This window comes from Eurosta solidaginis, chromosome 4 (assembly GCF_040869045.1).
Source record: "Eurosta solidaginis isolate ZX-2024a chromosome 4, ASM4086904v1, whole genome shotgun sequence".
Taxonomy (NCBI): domain Eukaryota; kingdom Metazoa; phylum Arthropoda; class Insecta; order Diptera; family Tephritidae; genus Eurosta; species Eurosta solidaginis.
In genome coordinates this window covers 225,183,753-225,204,347 of record NC_090322.1, presented here as the reverse complement: position 1 = coordinate 225,204,347, position 20,595 = coordinate 225,183,753, and the positions used below count along the sequence as shown (strand labels likewise).

The 20,595-nt window shown below is 36.4% G+C and overlaps 1 protein-coding gene across 3 annotated transcripts in view; it reads left to right on the top strand.

Moving 5' to 3' along the window:
- mgl (megalin) overlaps positions 1–20,595 on the top strand; it is an 822,751-nt gene that overhangs the window by 20,702 nt on the left and 781,454 nt on the right. The window contains exon 1 of one of the 3 annotated variants that reach the window (XM_067784872.1): positions 1,716–3,188. The exons of the other annotated variants lie outside the window; for them this stretch is intronic. The gene's annotated coding sequence lies outside the window, so the exon portion shown is untranslated. Of the gene's footprint in view, positions 1–1,715; positions 3,189–20,595 lie in introns of those variants that run through there. 3 annotated transcript variants of the gene reach the window in all.

Here is a 20,595-nt window from a genome sequence, read left to right as displayed (position 1 = left end):
TAGGAAAACGTTAGGACTATTTCAGGATAATACTGAAATAGTCTAAGGAATCATTGCGGACTTAGTTTTATATTGTTTGGGCTTTATTTAAGGACTAATTTCGGGTAATTTCGAAATCGGTTTGGGACTATTTTGTAATCGTCGCGAGATCATTTCTAGTATTTTTGAACAGTTTCGGAATTGGACTATAGCGGGATCTCTTTCAGTATTATTTAAGGCATATTTAACACCAGTTCGAGATCATTTTCGAACTATTTCAGAGTATTTAAATAGGATAAATTCAGGTAAGAATAAATTCGAGATTATTCTGAAAATTGGAGCTATTTCAGCACAAATTTTGGTTTGTTGTTCCACCATGGATCATTTCTTGTTGTAAATCTTGGCATCAACAAGCGTATCATGCATGACATATACGAGGTATTCTTCACAGGGCCATCACGTATGCTTTGTAAGCGCAATCTTTCAGATGTAACTATGACTGCGCATTTCTCAATCATCTTGTCGTACCACTGCTATACTGCAGAATTTCATAAAACCTGAAGGATTTACTAATAGAATTACGCTTTCTACACTGCCTCAACATGAACCGGAGTTTCCATTTAGAAGCTTCACTAACAGCTACCACTAAGCATCAAACATAAATGCACCCAAATGTTGTAAAATTTTACCGAAAAATTTGGGGGTTGGCAGAAAGTTGCAAGCCAGTTTCAAGGACTTGTAGGACCAATAGCTGCAATGTGTTAACCGAAGTATAGCAAGTAATTTTGCCAAGGAGAAAACGCTGTAAATCGCTAGGAAATAACTGCATATATAATGAACTCGATATCCCAAACGCTACATCTCATAAGTTACAGTTAAGCTCGAGTTGAGGGACTACCCTTCTAAATACTCCAACGTAGGCAGGTGCGTATCAAAGGAAATTAAGTGGTTAAATGTATGAGATTTACACTTCCAAACTACATATTTTTTCATAGGTAGTTAAGCGACACCCCAAATATTAATAATACCAAATTAGAAGTGGATTTATAATGCTGCACAGCACTGTATTTAAATTATACATGCCTATGTGTTAGATATCACTTAACATAAATATTGCTTAATATATGTACTTTTTTTTTGCTTTATAATTTCAATCTACACCCGACGGGTCAATGGATGAAAAAAATATATGAGGACGATTTATTTAAAAACAAGTTACGATTTACGCATGCGCAATTCACTTCAACAGCTTGTTTATATGTATTTATTACTTTGCTCTCGTCATTTAATATTCGTGCTCTTCTAAACTCACCACTTTAACTTTAATTAACCCATGAAAAGACTAGGCATTTTAAATTAATTTATCTCTTTCGCAACCATTTAACTAAATAAAAAATATTACGCTGAGTATCTCAAAATCACTTGTTTTGTGTTAAGATGACTGCGAGTATTTTATATTTACAATAAAATTGTAAGTAAAACCTCTCCCTACTTTACACTTAAAAACAGTGACTCTACGAGCACAAAAACGAAAGACTTCAATGTGATGTCTACGCTAACTTCAGCATCTTCGCTGACAGCGCTGTCGGCAGCATGAATCTCAGTCTCTGTGCATTAGTATGTGTTTGCTGCGAGGAACTTGATATATAATAGTGGCACGTGTGTGTGTTTGTATGTGCACGCAAGGTAATTACGTCCAGTTTTAGCCAACCAAGCAATCATTTATTAGGGTGTCCTTTGTGACGCTAGTTGCATTTTTTTCTATTGTTTTCTAAAGTTTTAGTTAATCCATAAATATGTAAATAGGTACTCAATCGAAAGAACCAACAGTTTAAATTGATTTCGCAGCTATTCATATGTACATATGCATGCGATTTTTGAAACAAATTTATTTGGAGTACCCTAAATATTCTGCAGTTAACAAAAAAAAAAAAATGGTTCGCAAATAACCGGTGCTATTATGATTTTATAAGAACTTAATAATAAGCTCGACTCATGTTGGCAAAGCTTAACGGCTTGATAGCCGCCTAATTATCTAAGTAGACGTCAAATTCTATAACAGTTCAAGTGGCGAATATCATACCATCTAACACAATCCACCCGTGCATCCCAGATCAATCCGTGAGCCATTCTAATTCCCCACTCCATTCATCCATTGCGGGATTATAAGTGATGAATGTGACAACAGCAGCAGAAACCGGCGAACAGTAGTCTCTTCTGCCTGGGATGAAAATAGCTTGCTGTTATGAATGGTCCCAAGGTACTTAACTCTGTCATATAGCACCAGTAGGGCTTCACCAAGATATAATGATCTGAATTCGGGAATCTTGTACATTTGCGTAAACAAAACGAGCTACGTTTTGCTAGGGCTGAGAGTTTTGGTAGACCTGGCCCTGAAAAAAGGTAACACAGTACAACGTCCGTCAGTATTTTCAGAATATACCTCTGACAAGAATTCCCAGGTCATTGGCATAAGCCACCACTTGGCAGATCCCATCCTCAAGGTCCTGAAGCAGCTCGTTCATTAACACAAACCAAAGCAGGGGGTGCCTTTCCTCACCTTTCCCTGAGCCTATAGTAATTTAACCTTCTGGTAGCCGAAAAGAAAATATTTTTTGCAATTTTTTAGTGACATCTAAGAATCTTCGCTATCAGCTAAGAAAAATGTTCACCTACTGCGCAAGCGGTGAGTGTGACAGCGAAAGAAATTACATGTGAAATTACGAACACCCTAATACACATACACATGCAACTACTCATACTATTGCACACTAATAGAGCAGACTTTTGCGTGGCGGATGAATTAAGCAAATGGTGGGTTGCCAGCTCAATAATACGCTGTGTCAAATTCAGTTGGTGAGCAGACCTATCGGAGTATACATTGACGGTAAACGGTATAACAACAACAGTAAAGAGACGGTTTATAGACGTGTGCGTGTGATTGTGCTTTACTTTATTCCTTGCTAAAGGTTATTGCCTGCTTTTTCTATATTTTTACTTGTATATGAAACAGAGGAGAAAAAATATAAAACAAGTGAAATTCCAAGCTTTAAAAGTCGACAGCAAGCAACAAAAATTATTTGCGCTCAAAAGTGTTAAAACAGAAAAGGTTTTGCTGTTTTAATTCAACGGTGAAAAGAATTCATTTTTATGTGATTGCGCATGTGCTAAAAATGATTTTATTTTTCTTTGCGAAAATATTCATAGTGGTTTGTATATATATACATATATTGTTTTGATATATTTTTTAAATATCTTTTTTTATCGTGCAACCTTAAAAGTGCAACAAGTGCGTGCCCAATGAATTGAACTGCGTGGCAGTATCTGTTAAAGTGAAACAAATGCGAATGCACAGGTGCTCAGGCGCAACCGGTACCTACTTACACATACATACATAGAATGCAACATTTAGCAAGCAGCAGCTATGCTTGCATAGAAAATAAATAAACGTTTTTTATGCGTTTTTCCTTTAAACCTGTTGACCTGCTTTGTTGAATTTTTATCGACGGTCTTTAACACTTGCACACAAGCAAACAACATATTTACAAGCGAATGTAGATATATGTATATGGGGTATTCCATCCCATTTCGACCAATTTTGAACTCGACCCCTTTAGAATTGGCTGAAAGTTTTTCTTCTTTTTCTAGCTTACGAAAGACGTTTTTCAGAATTTTTTCAAATTTTTTCATCCAACTCAAAAAAAGTTATGAATTTTTAAAAAAACACCGTTTTTGTTTTCAAAATGCTATAACTTTTTCAAAAATTGACTGTTTGGGATCTTTTTTTTTAATTTGTTTTTAAATGTACTTTTCGGAAAAAATACAAAAAAATGTTTAAAGTTTTTTTTTTTCAATGAAATAAAAAAAAAAAAATAATCGACCCACTCCGGGATTAGTGGGGATGATCGCAGAATTGATTAAAGTTTTTTATGAGAAAAAAAAAAAAAAAAATGGCGAAATTCGAAAAATCTCGAAAAACTGAAAAATTACAAAAAAAAAAACTTTAAACATTTTTTTGTATTTTTTCCGAAAAGTACATTTAAAAACAAATTAAAAAAAAAAGATCCCAAACGGTCAATTTTTGAGAAAGTCATAGCATTTTGAAAACAAAAACGATGTTTTTTTTTTTTAAATTCATAACTTTTTTTGAGTTGGATGAAAAAATTTGAAAAAATTCTGAAAAACGTCTTTCGTAAGCTAGAAAAAGAAGAAAACCTTTCACCCAATTCTAAAGGGGTCGGGTTCAAAATTGGTCGAAATGGGATGGAATACCCCATATATTTTTTGAATGAAGCATAATCAAGTAACATATGAGTAAACTCATTTAAACGTTTTGCAAGCATTTGTTTGTGTTTGTGCAATTTATTGCTTTTCGCCTTGATAATCATCATCAACATCATAACACATTTCTAATCGGTAAACACTTTTCTGATAATCTGTTGCCGCCAGGAGGCGTCTTAAGTATCTACTTGTATTTGTTAAATTTTTAATTTTTTTGAAGAGCTCTAAAGTCTTCAACGACATTTGTGGTTGCTATCGAATAAAGTGAGCTTGTGGCTATTCTAACAAATATACTCAATTTAGAGTGTTTGTATGTTTGTCTTTCAAACTTGCGTGTTCGTCAGTAAGTCAGTTAGCCAAGCGGCTTAGCAGTTGAAGTGGAAATTGTTGCTGCTACAGAGATTAAAGGATTTTGTTTTCAAAAGTAATGTAGCACTTGGCGCAGCAGCAAATTATGGAGGTGAGTTAAGCGAGATTAATTTGTTTGTTTATTTGTAGAATTTTGAGCATTTATTTAATCTAATTAAGTAATATCGCAGATGTTTATCAAATTATTTGATATTTAATTGCTTTTAATATTTTTTTATATTAAATCAAACGTCCATATTAGGGTAATCTATGCCCAAAAAATGCCTTTATTTATTTTATTACTTTAAAAGTTATTGCTCAATATTTGTATACCAAATTTTTATAATTAACTTCACTAAATCTCGATTAAATTAAGCACATAGTAACATTTTTTTATATATATTAAGTGAAAGTTACTTCTATCATTAAAAAGAGAGGACTGTATTTTCATGACGAGTTTTCTTACTAGACGCTGGCTGCACATGACGTTAAATTAGGCTTGACCAGTGATAGCAGATGTAGGAAGTGCGAGTTGGAGGATGAAACGATCTAGCATGTTTTATGCACGTGCTAAGAGTCCAGTTATTAGAAGTGTTACCACTGTCAGTTGTAGAAACAGCAAGTGGCATAGGTTCCAGAAAGCTTCTAGTATTTGCCAAGAGGACCTAGTATTCGATAGAAGAGGTCCTAGTATTTGATAGGGTTTTTTCAGTTTCGGCGGTAATAAAAGTTGCGGTACACCACGGACTCTTTCAGTTTAGGTAAGGTCCTCACGGACCGGCTTAACATAACATTACCCAGTAAAAAAAACAACGAAAAATATTAAAAAAAAAGACGGGTAAGGAAGTATAAGTTCGGGCGAAAGGAAACATTAAATACGCAACGTGAGCTCTAATATACAACAGTTTACAATATCTTTTTTAATTTTCGTAAATGTAGGCGGTCCCCTTTTTCAAAATTTCGCCAAGTTTCTATTTTATGTTATAAAGTCATGTGGGTTAAATATCAAATTTCATAAATTTTTCGGTCTTTGGTAATGAATGACCGCATATTTTACACCATTCAAAATTTCGATATCGATTTTTTTAATATGGGCGTGGCCGCCAACCGATTCCATTTCTTTTCACAATGTATAAATATATAAAATAGTTTGGACAACCTCCATCTTCAACGGCTTTGCCACACCCATTTTTAAAAATATTACAAAATTTGTTTGTTACTGTGATTAAAAAAACAAAATAAAAAAACACTTCCAAGAAAAAATATTCGATATCGCACTCAGCGTGCCTTCAAGGGGATTTGAGATACTTTAGGTTAGGTTAGGTTGAACTGGCCGGTCCATGAGGACCTCACATAGACTGATTGAGCCCGTAGTGTTACCAGAAGTTTGTTTTAACGACCAAACTGAAAAACCCTATCAAAAGCCATACAATAACTCCGTCCCCTTGGCAAAAAATAGAAGCTTCCTAGGACTTAAACCACTTGCTGCTTCTAGATCTGACAGCTGTATCACTCCTAATAGCTGGAGTCTTAACCTGGCAAGTGCAGGGTACGAGCACACAACGTGTTCGTTCGTTTCCTCTTGCAACCCGCACTTCTTACATCTGCTATCACTGACGAAGCCTAATTTAAAGGCATGTGACGCCAGAAGGCAGTGTCCAGTCAGAATACCCGTCATGAGTCTACAGTCCTCTCTTTTTAATGATAGAAGCAACTGTGTTAGTCTAAGGTTGTAAGACTTACACATAATCTTCGACACTTTACAGCCCCGCGCTTGAACCCACGCCTTTCCCACTTGGTCGATCATGTGCACCTCTCACCTTCGCTTAATCTCGCCCATTCCAATTGGGACATCTACGGAGCAAGCTTCAAGGGATGCGCCCTTTTTAGCTAGTTCATCCGATTTTTCATTCCCATCTATTCCCATATGCCCTGCGACCCAATATAGATGTACGCTTCTCCCTGTCCCGATTCTCTCCAGGGACTGCTTACACTCTAACACGCATTTAAATGCTGTGCTATGCGAGATTGTTGCCTTTATTGCTGCTTGACTGTCAATATAAAAGTAAACACGGTTGCAGCTTAAGCTATTCTCTTCCAGGGTTTCTACTGCTTTGGTTACGAGATACTTTAGATTCACATTTTAGTCCGGAAAGTGGAACAGGGGCCTACCTTTTCCAAAAAATTCAATTTATGGTGCGAATTGCTTAAAACTCGGTACAACATAATATTTGAGTAACTTTTTATTCCGGGAAGTGGACGAGAGATCAATGTATTCTAAAAAAATAGTGTATAGTGCGATTTGCTTGAAATTCGGTATAGGGGTAGTTCCTTGACAAGCTTATTATTTGAAAAACTGTTGTTGATGTTGTATTAACGATAAAGACATTCCCCGAAGACTTTGGGAAGTGTATCGATGTCGATGGTACTTTGCCGGATATAGATCCGGTACGTTTCGGTAACAAAGCACCTTTAAGGTACTAGCCCGACCGTCTCGGTAACGATTAATATTACCACATTAAACCTTCCAGGCAATTCCGCCCTCCCCGCCCCTAGTTCCATGAGGAACTTGGGGTCGCCCGAGCCTCGCCTGCTAAATATGTGTATGATACATTCATATATGTAAGAGGATTCCCCTCGCGTAGGTGAGGTTGACAATTGGGTTGCGGGTGCTTTGAAGCTAAACAACTTTGTATTGCGCTTATCGACCGCTTGAATCCCATTTGAAAATATTGCCATAAATCGTATTCAAGCGAAAGAGAAGGAGCAGAGGAAAGAAGAAAGAGTGTGTGGGAGGGGAAGGAAAGTAGGTGTAGGAAAAGGTGATGAAACTTGAGAAGGTATGAGGGGAATTGAAATGAGTGCATTTCCCAAAAAGGATATGCGCGATGTTTTAAAAATAAGATTGCTCAATTTCTGCCACATAATACAATAATACGATTCAATCGCTTAGTTATTGCTTTTTGCTTACATTGCAAATCGATTAACAAACCAGTCAGTCAGTTGGCTTTATACCAGACCAACCTGTTCTATGCTTTGTGACAGCACAAGAATATTGCGCATCAAGTTGTACATTTCGGTCTTTCGTTCTTTTGTACAACATGATTTTTTTGAGGTCTCCAAGTAACATAAATGTGTTGTATTTGTATGCATGGTATATCTGTTATTCGCTTCACATACCATACAACATTCTGACATTTTAACAATACAAGTAGAACAACATCATAATGAAGTGGTTTGTGGTTTATTGTTGTTATAAAATACATACTTACATATATACCACGAAAAAATATAAAATATTGCTCTACATATCTAGAGATACGTATCTTTACTTTCACGTGGGCTATAAGCATTACCTATAATAGTGATACCATCATTTGGTATGGTCAATTTTAAATCTTTTTAAAAAAATTCGGTAAAGGATTTTTACTGCTTTATTATTGATAAGTATTTGCAATGCGTTAAGGTATGTTTTCAGCCACAATGTGTGTTCTCCAAAATAGTTTTTCTTGTTTTCTTGTTTAATGTTTTCAGTAGCCAATAAAATTTTCGGAAACATTTTGTTACTATTTCCAGTAAGGGATAACGCTTCTCAAAATTTGGTGGTAATTAAAAATCCACTGCATATTTTGACTTTTTCATTTTACTCTAATTAGTTTTTTTCTGAAAGCATTTGATGCAAAAAAAAAAACAATTTGCAGTTTTCAGTAAATTATACCAGTATCATATTGTCGCGAATACGGGCATCACTATGCTGTTGGTAAATAATCACAACAACAAAAACAGCAAGCAGCCATACCTACATATGTACAAGGCAACGAATAATATTCTACATACATAACCAGCAGCTCGAAGTGAAGAGATTTTCTCAAATACACATATGTAGTCATCAGCTAAGAGCAGAAGTTGTTACTCACACATATACACGCACGCATAGCTAAATAACCAAGTATGAGATACATCTGTTCCAATGTCGTGAAAAGTCTAGATCTTAGGAGAAATGTGCGAACAAGGCAACAGAGAGTATAAAATCAGCGCAAACTGAGGAAGAACTAATCAGTCTGATTTGAACATGCTAATAGTGAAGTATAATGGAATTTGTGAAGTACTAGTCCCAATACTGACTATTGAAGTTATTTATTCGACAGCTTAGCTATTCGAACGTTAGCAGAAGGCGCATAATTATCAGGAACTCCGAAAATTTGTTACAATATATTAAATAAAAAAAATATTTCTAATACTTGCAATACAAAATATATAATAGTAATGCAAAGTAAAGTAACTGCAGTTTACAGCAGGCTATAAATACTGGTAATGCAAATGCAATTACATTATTGCAAGAAATTTGGAGTTACAGCAGTTCCTTTGGGTGGCATTAAAATATGTACTGGTAATGCCAGCTAATACCTGTTTTTCAGTTGTCGCCTATATGCTGTTAATGCAAATGATAATGATTATAAGATTAATAAATTAATGAAATCTACACAGAATATAAAGCCGCACCATATTGACTTCCGTTGGGCAGTGTCCTATTAATATTCCAACTATCATGGATGGGTGCACTTGACAAGAGGTTGTGCATCTGCTTCGCTGAATCGTGGCCCTCCTGTAGAGAAACGGAGAGCAAGTGGCCAGCGGACTGCAAAAGTCTCTTGTGGCCAAAGCTACTTCACAAGTGCTATCTAGGGGTGGGAGGGCGGTATGGCCTAGAATGTCGCATGTGGTCATAACAAATCGTTCCCGAGATGGTCGGGCTTAGTACCGGAACGTACGGGATCTGCATCCAGCGAAGGACCATCAACATCGATAACACTCCGCAAGACCGTCGGTCGCGATCGTGTAGTGGTAGAGTGCTATCACATCGTATATCTTTTGTTCAAGTGCCGGTAGGTTAAGCTAGGTTTACCTGACCCGTCAAAAGCTCACATATACTTAATGTGCCCATAGTTTTAGCAGAATTACTTTGCCGACCAAACGGAAAAACCACAATTAGTAACCACGGCTTGTGTTATCGAAAAACTGCGTCTTCATTGAAACTATTAGAAGTTTTATAACTGCTGCCTCGATATCTGTGCACTCTTTCGTCTCTAGTAGCTGGAGCATGGACCTTGCGATTGACGAGCGATTGACACGAGCACTAACTTGCTCAACCGTTACTTCCTGCTGCTATTACTGATTAGGCTTACTTAAAAGCCTGCCCAGAAGGTAGTGGCCATTTACTATGCCCAAGTATCTTTAATAATATGAGCAACTTTGTGAGTTTAACCTCGCATAATTTGCACAAGATGTTAGAAATTTTGCAGCCACTCTCAAGTCCCGGTAAAAGCAACATCGAATCTTAAGAAAAAAAAGTTGTTTTGATTGGAAGATGAGTGTATTTCTGCCATGAAAAGTTGTTATGTGAAAATCCGTCTCCTTCTAGTTGCCGTTTGGAGTGACCATAAAAAATGTAGGACACGTCCCTCCAATTTTGTGAAAAATTGAAAAGGCCACCATGTAAATTGTTGATAAGATGAGGTCGGCTTGAATTCAGTTACCGTGTTCCTCCGCGTGAAAAAAACCACTCGGTTTTTGTTTAGATCACCAGGTCGCGATATTCAAGTATCTTTGTGAAACATCCAACAGTACATTTATGAATTTACCTTTGACAAGGGTAGCCAGATAATCAGATCCTGCAGCAGGTCGTTTATAACCGCGACTCAAAGTGCCAAAGAAATAACGCCCGAACTGTGGCATACCACATCTCTCTTTTCTATGATTTGTATATTTAATTATATGCTATATCTTTAAGGCTGTCGGGATTGACACTCGACTGGAAGCGAGTTTTCAGGTATAAAAGTTATAGGTTTAGCTAGGCTAGCGGTAGAGTTTGAAGAACTAATTGTGTGAAAACATAATCGAAACAATTACTGAGCTCCGTCGAAATGGTGTAGTTCACATTTGTTGCGATTCATCAGCTCATGCAGCGCTAAAGATACGGTTCATGTAAAAGTAGACAATTCCACAAAGCTCTGGAGTTGAAATTGGTGTAAGAGTGTGAAGTAAGAATGTAAGTGAGAGTTAGAATGGATAGGGTAAACGAATAGGTCAGAGAGTAGAAACGAGAGGGAAAAAATACATGGGAATGAATATCTCTCAAGTGAAGTAGTTAGCTTGGGTGTGAATGGTAGTTGGAGTTGGATTAAGTGTGGATTCGAGAGTGAAAGTGGGACATGTAAAAGTAGACGATGCCACGCCCACGAATAAGGGCATGTGTTTTTCATAGCGGTTCAAAGCTCTGGGAGTTGGAGTTGGAGTAAAAGTATAAGTGAGAGTTAGAACTGAATACGAATAGGTCAGAGAGTAAAAACGAGATGGAAAAAATACATGGGAATTGATATCTTTCAAGTGAAGTAGTTAGCTTGGGTGTGAATGGTAGTTGGAGTTAGATTAAGGGTAGATTCGAGAGTGAAAGTGGGACTGGAAATGGGAAAAGTTATGACGGGTAAGAATATGGCAGGGGGATGGTAGAATAAAGAGCTAGAAAAAGAGGCGCATAAAGAATCCGTAAAAATGAATGCTTACGAATTATCGAGTTTGTTCGAAAATAATTTCTCGCGAGTCTCGGCTTCTCCCGATATTCCCGAGTCTTGAAACACTTGCAAAGCTCGCGATATAGAGCTTATGATTTCATCTGGAACAAAAGCGAAAATTTCCTCAAAACAGTAAATAAAAGACACCGGAATACATGGAATGCAACTAAAACAGCGACTTAATTGAATGTCGAGAAGATAGCGGGATTTACGAGTATTACGAGAAGAATCTCGATTTCTCGGGTCTCGAAATTTCCGCTTCCAGAAAAAATCATAGCATCTAGTAAAATACCTGTTTGTATGGAATATTCAGTACACAAGTTTCCGAAATTTTATTTTTTTGCGAGTTTTCTTTATTTTACTTCGTTCTGGATGATACCCCTTTTTTTGCGGTCGAATATCCAAATTCGGGCAGAACATTGTGTATCTCGTGTATGCCATTTGCACCAATTTTACAATAAACTTTCCATAGTTCTTCCTCTGTTCGATCAATACCCAATTTTATATCCCGCTATTTATTTTTAGCATTTCCATTTTACATTTTCTTCAGTAACTAACTTTGTTTTTAACTTCAAACCAATACATTTTCCCGCTTTCTTTCAAACTTCTAATAAAGTTTCGATTTTCTGTGCGTGATTGTCTTCTCTTTTTTCTAGTTGTTTCGTTTCTTTAATTTCTCAATTTTTCACCATTTTCCGCAATTTTTACCCTTCGCTGATTTTGGCTTTATATGTTGTTTTTTCTTTTTTCTTTGTACCTTCACTTAAGATTATTAGATTGCTTCGTGTTGCATGAAAAAGAAAATAGAAAAGAAAATAACAAAAATAAACAAAAACTAGTTTTCACTTGGCTAACTACTTTTTTGATGGCCTGTCGTATGTAGTTGTTTTTGTAGTAGTTAATGTTATTGCTTTATTGCCGGCAACCAGCAGGCAGCAGCAACAACATCGTCCGACGAATCCAATTAAAATTGCTGAAGTTTCAGAAGTCAAATAAAATTTGGAAGCATTCATTTGGGTAAAATGAAAGAGTTGAATTGAACTAGAATATGTATGAATGGGTAAATATGCAAGAAGTAGATTAGTTTTGAGGTTCATTAAAAATTAATATTTAGTGAGTAAGTATATTGAAATTGAAACAAAAGTGATAGCCTTAAACCAGACCGAAAACCATGCCGATGCTTAGTGTTTTCATCAGTAGTAGGCGGCTAGCCATTTGCTTGTCTCGCTAAAAAGCGCAAAAACTTTTTCAGCTGCCAATTGGCAATACCAAGGATAATCAAGTCTGGATTCGCCTTACAAGAGGTCTCCAACTTCTTCCCCTTGTGCCGAAAGTAACACTTTTTGAGCCGCAGAGCTTTCATAAAAAATAAGTACACGGCGCGATACACCTCTGAGGAGCTTAAGGTCAAGCTTCTCTTCCAAGTTACGTCGTGCTACCATTTAATTTTTTCTACAAATACGCCGAACGAGATCCACATGTTCTAATCCGTTTCTGAAGCAGATGCGTTTTCGTTAAGAAGCTTTTCATAGCAGAAATATACTCGGAGTGCTTACTAAATCAATGCTGAGGGTTGATACCGCTTACAAAAACTAATTGAACAATTTCTTATACTTTGATGCTGCTTTTTCCGTGACTTGAACCTAGGCCACACCATGGCGGTCTTCGTCCATTAAAATAATATGACTTAGCTAAGTAAGCAGTCAAACATAAAAATAATGCAATCCCCCAGATTGTATCTCCATATGCAGATTTATCTCAATCTGGCTCTTGCAGTGTGCATACGCTTTTAGCCTTACTATTCTTCTTGGTTTTCTTCTACTCATTTGTCTTCTTTTTGCTCGTACTCTACAACGTTTTGTTAATTTTTTTTAGTTTCCTTCTTGCCTTTCCCACTTTCTTTTCTTTCGTCCTCATCCTTTCTGCATAATTCTATTATTACCTCCGCTATCTCTTGACAACTTTTTTTTGTCCCTTTTCATTTACTTTCTTTTCACTTTTTCCTCCTTACCTTCCTTTTTTCGCGCTTGCTTTCCGCTTTTTCCTCCTCTTTCTAACTGCCTTCTGGCTCCTGGTCCTGTCTTCTATATTTTTCCACTTCCAGTCTTCCGGCATTTGTCTTGACTCTATTTTCTTCAACGACTACCCAACTCATTTGGAATGAAAAAGTTTGACACCAGAAGATGGATTATCGTCCAAATATATAATAATCATTCAAGTGGTTCTCTGTTGCCAATAAATGCTACTTTGAACTAAGTAGGTAATTGAAATTAAAGTCCCCTCTCGATGGACAGAATACACGCTCTACCAGTCGCTCATCATACTTGTACTGTTGTATGGCTCGGACTCATGTACGGTGTCGAGAGAAGATGAGATGGCTCTTGGAGTGTTCGAGAGAAAAGTTATTCCTAAGATTTATGGCCCTATCCGTGGTGCCGAGTTTAGAAGAGGGTTGTATGAGCTGTATGAGCTTCTTGCAGTTATGAAGAAAGCACGGCGATTAAAACCCCAAAGGCTTTGCTGTCTAGGTCATATTTTGCGAATGGATGGATACGCTCCGGCCAATAAAGTATTCCAGTCGACAATGCAGTTTGGAAGCAGAGCGAGGGGGACACCTCCACGTTCACGGCTCCCACCACTTTTTTCTTATGACTATGGTGCAGCAGAAATCTGTGTCATATCAACAGCCTTCCGGGCTGTTCTGACTTTGACGAAACTCTGTTATTTGAAAAGTTTTCATTGTTATTTTAAGGGTGACAGTAATAACTGTAAAGCTAACAAAGAAGAAGAGATAGACCCACAAGTAAGTATACTGAAATGACCAGGATAACGATCTGGTCCCCAGCGGGTCACGGGGTTAGAATATACCCACGGTAGGTATGCCTGTCGTAAGAGGCGACCAAAACACCAGATTCAAGGGGTTGTGTAGCGCAACCTATTCAGGTTGCCAGCACAATATGTAGCTTCTTGAAACCCAATTGTCAACCTCACCTATCCGTGACGAATCCTGTTTCATTAACAGCAGAGGCTCTGGCGACCCCATGCTCCTCATGGAAATTGGGAGTGGGGAGGGAGGAATGGCCTGAAGGTTTCATGTGGCTATATAAATCGTTCCCGAGATGGTCGGGCTAGTACCTTAATGGTGCTGTGTTACCGGAGCGTACCGGATCTATATCCGGCAAAGAACCACCACATCGATAACACTCCCCAAAGCCTTCGGAGAGTAACCTTATCGCTACAACAACAACAACAACAACAACAACAACAACGATCTGAGTTGATTTCACCCTGTCCGTCTGTCTATCTATCTGTTTGAATGCAAACTAGATTTTTCAGAAAAGAGGTTGTTTGTCATTTCTTCCACAATTTATCAGATTGAAGCTCCAAATTTCACCATATGCTTTTGTGTATAGCACATATCATTGTCGAAGAGATCGGTCGTATACATAGCATACGCCCCTACATCCTCACACAAAGAACACTGAACGCTTCCATCATTCCAAAACTTAAGATATATACAGGGCCGGACGGGGCCCAAGGCAACCGTCCCTTTTTTCACATCCGTTCCCTTCTTTTTTCGATTAAAAAATACAAAATTATATCTTTCATAAAAATGTTATTGTCACAATCCAATCATATCAATAAAATTACTATCTACATTTTAAACATGTCGTTTTCTACATTTACTTTCGGCAAATTCATCAATATATCACCAATTTCGATTTAGTTCAATAAATCTGACCCAGTGGCGTAGCGACCTTGGGTGGAACTCGGTGCGGAAGTTGGTGGTGTCACCCCAACGAAAGTAAAAAGCAATAAATTGTATATGATAAAGGTCATTGATCATTTATTATTTATAATAGCTGTGGTTTTTCACATCTATATACGTTCACGCTTAAACTTTATATGGACTGCTAAGCGACAAACTTTAAATACACCTCTGAAATTGCCACTATTTATCACAACTGATGCAGCTATATGTTATACACAGGAATACAACAGAGGGTTGTGTCTCCGCTTTTCGGTACACCCTGTGCTGTAGCTAGTTGTTTACCACTGCCGCTAGATGGGTCTCCTAAGCATTATCTAAGCGAGAATAGGCTTTTTTTCACACGCAAATGAAACGTATACGCGTGTAAAAAAAAACACGGCTAAAAAAAAACAAAGCACAATAATAACTAAGACAGAAAAGAAATTGTTATACAATTAAAATTTCTTCTTTTTAGCTTTGGCAACTGCAAACTCAGCAATTACTTCACCGAAATTAATATTTAGTATTGCCTCGTGTTCGATGGCTAATATAGCAAGATTGCTAAGCTGCGATTGGGTCATTGTTGTAGTTTTTTATTAACTTTAATTTACTGAAACTTCTCTCACGTGAAGCTACGCACACGTAAACCGTCATGAACAATTTCAGTGTAATCATAAGATTAGGAAGAGATTCTGTAAAATCCCACTCTTATTCTAGATAGAACATTAATGAATTCATTCTGTATATCTGGTGACAAATATGATACTTTTGAAGTTTTATCTTCCTCCAATTACATCATCAATTCCAAAAAATTGCCTTTATTTTTAGAGTCTTGCCCTTCATCATTTCCACGAAACGCCAAGTTTTGTTTAGCCAGAAATAAAGTTATATCCAGTAATCTAGTCAAAAGATGCTTCCACTTCTGTTTTTTTATATCCACCAATTGCAAAGCTGCATCATCTATTGTTTTATTCAATTTTAGTCTCATTTCTAAAGTTTTCCACTTCTCAAAATTTTCTAGATGTTCATTTAAACATTCGTGGTCAGCTACTCTCGGATTTAATTTCCACCACTTTTGAAATCCAGTCGTAAATGTTCCAACATTGGTATTATTGGCAACAGCAAATAAACTACAGCAGAAACAGTACAGGTTATTAGAGCTGATGGAATAAACCATACATGACCGTAGGATTTTTTCACCATTAGGCAAAATTTTATAAAACGAATCTTTTTAGAGATGACGAGCGTCACCTTTTATTTTGCTTCCGTGTCTAGAAACAGTAGCAAATGGTCGAACATTGTAAGGAACAGTAATACTCCATTCTGACACATAATTTAATTGCGGAAATAGTTCATTGATAACAATGACTGCTACTATCTTCTTCGTTTGTGTTAATTAATTCTATACTGTCAATGTTGCTTTCTGCAGATGAGCTGATATAATCTAAATCATCTCTTGCATTTGTATCAAGGTGAACATCAATTTCTTTTGATGAACTTGGGCTGCCATTAGTTTTTGTAACATACTTAAAAATCAATCCAGACATACTCTGAGCTACATCGAATCTAGCCTGTTTCGCTTTCCTTAGCTGAAGTCCACTTTTTATTTTGGATGTATGCACTCCCCGGGGCATTTTTCACTTGATGTTTGTTTCTTACACTAAAACAAAAAGGCAGTTGTTATGGTATATAATATGAGAGTATATTCTCATAAACTAGTTATGCAATATGAAATTCAATTATAAAATTATCTTATACCGTTTTCACACAGAAACTTAATCGAATCACAATTTTATTTCATGAAATAATTAAGTTTCCCTTTTCATACAGGGCCTTTTGCTTCAGCAGCCCCAAAAAAATATTTAGTTTTTACAAAAAATAGTTAAAATGGAAAGCAGCCGTTTCCTTCTTAACTATAAATACAATCAAAACGGGACTATCTTCGGCTGTGCCGAAGACTTCATACCTTGCATGAATGGGGCTGAACAATAATCTTATCTCATTCGTAATCTCCAAATGATGCGCTGTATAAGATAAGAAATATATAGTGAACAGATGTACATACCTAAACGATTTTAAGATAAATATAAAAAAATGGCAAAAAACCCCCTTATTTGAACGATCGGTTGTATGGGATATATATTATATATAGCTCCGATCGAAATTATTTTTATACGAAATCTTCTATGATATATTAGAATATATATCACCAAGTTTCACGTTTTTATATTGGTAACTAAGGGAGAAATGGCCGAAAATCTTTCTATCTGAACGATCGGTTGAATGGGATAGGTATATACTATACACATATAGCTCCGATCAAAGTAATTTTTTCAGGAAATCTTCTATGATATATTAGAATATATATCACCAAGTTTCACGTTTTTATATTGGAAACTAAGGGAGAAATGGCCGAAAATCTTTCTATCTGAACGATCGATTGTATGGGATAGGTATATACTATACACATATAGCTCCGATCAAAGTAATTTTTTCAGGAAATCTTCTATGATATATTAGAATAAATATCACAAAGTTTAACGTTTTTATATTGGAAATTAAGGGAGAAATTGCCAAAAATCTTTCTATCTGAAAGATCGGTTGTATGGGATATATACTATATATAGCTCCGATCAAAGTGATTTTTTCAGGATATCTTCTATGATATATTAGAATATATATCACCGAGTTTCACGTTTATACTTTCTAAATTGCGGCAGAAATGACCAAAATCGTCTCATCTGAACGATCGATTGTATGGGAGATATATGTTATAGTGGTCCGATCCGACAAATATATAATATAATACAAAAATACATCCTTGTGCCAAATTTCATTGAGATATCTCAAAATTTGAGGGACTAGTTTGCGTTCAAACAGACAGACGGAGAGACGGACGGACGGACAGACGGACATGGCTATATCAACTCAGTTCGTCGCCCTGATCAATTCGGTATACTTAATGGTGATTCTATCTTCTATATTTCTCAACGTTACAAACATCGGACCAGAGTTAGTATACCATTTCATGTTCATGAAAGGTATAATAAAATACATGCGCAACTACCCATAGATGTTGCACCTAACCAAATATGTGCCTATTTTTGAAAAAGCCATATTATCTTTTGCAGCAAATGTAGCGAAAATTCAATTTTGATTTTTTCGTGTTTTTCTATTTTTCGTAAATTATTGAAAATAATTTATTTTTGATTGTCATTTGTTACATTGACAATAAAATTCGAAGCAGCTAGCAAAGCCTACTGGATTTTTCACTCGATTAGGCATTCCATAAAGTAATAATGAGATAATTAAGAATTTGTATTTTGTATGGAAGATTGAGTTCAATTAGGGCTTTAATGTAGGAAACTTGACTAAATATTTCTGTTTAAGCGACTTAAACTATGACTTTTTTTCTTTCGTTTGTTTCATTAGCCATTGAGTGTGCTTGTAATTCTCAACTTGTTAGTGAAATATTCTAAAGATATAGTTTTAGTTTTTAATTTAAAATTGAGGTTCTTCGAGTAGAAGATGGGGTGCCAATACCTCAGAGCCCAGTGCTCGCCTCCATATCACATTTTTTAAAGGTTCTTCAAATAGAAGATGAGGTGACTCATTAGAGCGAAACCTCAGAGCCCCCAGTGCTCGCCCCCAATGAATAAATACAAGAGGTTCTTCAAATAGAAGATGAGGTGGCTCATTAGAGCGAAACCTCAGAGCCCCCAGTGCTCGCCCCCAATGAATAAATACAAGGGGTTTTTCAAAGCAATACAAGGTGGCTCATCCCGCAGCCAATACCTTGGAGCCCCCAGTGCTCGCCCCAATGAATAAATACAAGGTGTAACAGGTACATAGTGACCTCTCTTTAAATAAATTTAAAAATAACAAACAAATACATTAAAATAAAGATATCATAAATAAGGTGTACCGATGCTTTGCATCGTCCCGTATTTTAAATACACCATAAACAAAGTAAAATAACATACAGTCCATTAAAATAGTAATTTATAAAATAAAAAGGATAATAAATTTAAAAAAAATGCTTGCTTGCAGTGGGCTTTGAACCCGCAACCCCAAGCGTGTGAGTCGGGTACGTCATCCACTGTGCCACGACTCATACGCCCACAAGCACATCAAATTACTCTCTTATAACTCACACTGAACTGCCTCACGCTTAGCTATGGTCCTTCGAGCCGGATGATCGGCTCCTATGGAATTACAACTAGACGACTAAGCCGTCAGGGGGGGAGCATGTTTAAGCGACTTAAACTATGACTTTTTTTCTTTCGTTTGTTTCATTAGCCATTGAGTGTTCTTGTAATTCTCAACTTGTTAGTGAAATATTCTAAAGATATAGTTTTAGTTTTTAATTTAAAATTGAGGTTCTTCGAGTAGAAGATGGGGTGCCAATACCTCAGAGCCCAGTGCTCGTCTCCATATCACATTTTTTTAAAGGTTCTTCAAATAGAAGATGAGGTGGCTCATTAGAGCGAAACCTCAGAGCCCCCAGTGCTCGCCCCCAATGAATAAATACAAGAGGTTCTTCAAATAGAAGATGAGGTGGCTCATTAGAGCGAAACCTCAGAGCCGCCAGTGCTCGCCCCCAATGAATAAATACAAGGGGTTTTTCAAAGCAAAACAAGGTGGCTCATCCCGCAGCCAATACCTTGGAGCCCCCAATGCTCGCCCCAATGAATAAATACAAGGTGTAACAGGTACATAGTGACCTCTCTTTAAATAAATTTAAAAATAACAAACAAATACATTAAAATAAAGATATCATAAATAAGGTGTACCGATGCCATGATTCAATTACTAGAGGTTTGTTCTTCAATGACGGCAGAGCTTTGACACTCCCACATTGAAAAATCTGGACGGGTTGCTTTTACGAAGTAAGGAAAACGGGTAATAATTTAATTCCCTTTAGCGAAAATTGTAGTAGAAAAGTACATTTAGTAGTATATTAGTAGTGATAATAAATTTGTAAATGCCAACATGTTTTGGAGGAAATAATTAATTTTCTACTAAATATTTCGTGAATTGATAAAAGAGAATTTTATTCAAAAATACACTATCTCAAAATTTGTTTCAAAAACTCCCTATATGAGCATAAGTTCAATGCATTTTGACATAAGAGGGAGTTAATGAAAATCATTCTGAGGCGATCTCCAATCTAATTCTAATATAGGATTTTTTTGTGACAAATCATGAAATGGGAAGTTTTTGAAAAATATTTTGAGATAGGACGATATTGAAGAGGCAGCCGACATGGTTTGACAAAAAACAAAAAAAAAAAAAAAACAAAAAAAATAAATGGCTTATTGTCTTAGAACTTTATATTCCGGTCTTGAATTTGACAGAAGAGTTCAGCTTTTATGCGGTCCTGCTACACAGGGAGTATTCACCTTTTTATTCTGAAATTTCGGAAAGCTTTACGTTAAGTATTCATGAAAGTGTTCCGCATAAACCGTTAATTTAGAATATTCGGAACACGTTTGTTTGGTACTACCTCACGAGGTCCGAATATACATAATATTCCAAATATAAACCGATTCCCCAAATTCTTAAATGGAGACGAATGTTCCGAACATACGGAATCAATGAGTACATTTCGTTATGGCATCTTCATTATTTACTAATGTCATTTTTACGTGACTCGATTTACTA